The 1770-nt window shown below is 38.3% G+C and overlaps 1 long non-coding RNA gene across 1 annotated transcript in view; it reads right to left on the bottom strand.

The window, feature by feature from the left end:
- The window catches only part of LOC107577480 (uncharacterized), a 1710-nt gene extending 811 nt beyond the window's left edge, over positions 1 to 899 (bottom strand). The window contains exons 1-2 of the long non-coding RNA XR_001608211.1: positions 858 to 899; positions 435 to 767 (exon numbers count right to left, since the gene is read on the bottom strand). This is a non-coding gene — a long non-coding RNA (uncharacterized lncRNA). The remainder of the gene's footprint in view (positions 1 to 434; positions 768 to 857) is intronic.
- Positions 900 to 1770: the final 871 nt, after the last annotated feature.

The raw sequence follows: 1770 nt of genomic DNA, 5'->3' as shown, positions 1-1770 counted from the left end.
CAGAATGTCTGTTTTTGTTTTGGGCTTTGTGATTCAGCCCACTCACAGTTTATCCAATAGTATTTTGACAGCCAAGGTTGCCAATTGGTCGAAAACACAGCATAATACAGCCATGGGAGCAAACAAACTGGATCAAAGATCACAGATTCTGCCCCACCTAAAATGCCTTGGCATCCATCTAAAAAAGCTCTTTGACCAGAGGCAAATCAACTCATCAACATACGTCGCCTTCCATTGCCAATTGCACTTTTTCCTGTTGCGTTTCCTCAATCTGCCAACCCACGTGAGTGTTGAGTCTGAGGAAGAGGGGATGGGAGAAACAAATCTCTCCAATATTCTTAATTTGGACTGAAGTACCCATTTCAACCGCTAGCTGTCAATGCTACATACTGCACCTTTAAAACTTCAAACATAAATTAACTATTTTTACGCACCATTAATGAACAGCCATACAGTCTCCTGTTTAGAATCAGATGAGTGTGTGATGAAGCAGCTGAACTCTCCTGAATCAGTGTGATTAAGATTGATGAGTTTGAGGGAGAAGTTTCCTCTCTCATACTCCTCAGGGAAAGTTTCAGCTCTGTTCTTGTATCGTGGGTTCTGTCGCTCTACTGAATCTTTACCTTTAATTATATCATAAACGGTTTCACTGCCTTTGTCCCTCCAAAGCACATTAATATCTTGAAGTTTAAGATCATGTTCAGCTGAAGAACACGGCAGAACAACAGAACCACCAATAAAACCCTCTATTGGGACCTGCAGACACACTGAAATCACACAAACTTTAATTGTAAACACAGTCTGGCATTTATACATGTGGTATAAAAGTAACTTTTGAATGTCGCTTTTGTGCTCACCTTTGTTTATCAGCACAAAAAAGGCACAGATGAAGCAGCAACTGCAGAAAAAGAAAAAAAATACAAGTTCCTTTAACTTCTTTAATCTCAACCAGTATCATGACATTGTTTAAGATGAGAAGAACTGATCACCAGTGATCACAACAGTTAGAAAAGCTCTCTAACTTGCTATGACATCAACACCCTTTCAACACTAAAAGCACAATGGAAAGTGACTGCTGATAATAATGCACATCAGCTTAGAACAATAATTAGTTTTTATACAATTAAAGAACAATAATGAATTTACCTGCTGGTCTACATTCAAAACGAACTGATTTGAATTTCAAATGAGACTAATGCCAAGGTCATGGGATTGTGCTGCCTTCACATGCTATCTGAAACTTCCTACTTCCCACTTCTGAAGTTGTAATTCCGAGTTTATCGTGTTCAAGTGCTTTGTTGTTGGAAAGAACAGGGGCCTGTACCATGATGGTAGGTGAACAAATTCAGAGTTACAGTATAATCCGGCTTAATTGGTACCATGATGCTGATCATCAACTTTCTTTGTCAACTCGGGCCTTGATCCTGAGTTTGGGGAGCACGTGCACATGAATGAGTGATATATCAGTAGCGAACAGCCAATCACATGCCTTGCAACACAAAGCAAGTGTGATTCACTTCACACGAGAGAGCCAGCGAGATTCAAAACTCTTTTGTTAAAGGATAAAATATGAAAGAATATAAGGAATTTAAACGCATTTACATTGAAGTACTTGACCATGAAATATTACAAATAAAAGACATTTTCTGGCTCTATTAGTGCAGTCACAAATGAACCTTCTGAAGTTAGTTTACTATAGTTAATATACATGTTCAAGTTAATATACTTGAACATGTAAGGTCACATGTAGCCATTTTTAAAGCGTTATCT

This window comes from Sinocyclocheilus grahami, unplaced genomic scaffold, assembly GCF_001515645.1.
Source record: "Sinocyclocheilus grahami isolate Dianchi unplaced genomic scaffold, SAMN03320097.WGS_v1.1 scaffold6184.1, whole genome shotgun sequence".
In the NCBI taxonomy this organism is placed as follows: domain Eukaryota; kingdom Metazoa; phylum Chordata; class Actinopteri; order Cypriniformes; family Cyprinidae; genus Sinocyclocheilus; species Sinocyclocheilus grahami.
The sequence above is the reverse complement of the archived record's forward strand: the minus strand, read 5'-3'. Positions and strand labels throughout refer to the sequence as shown.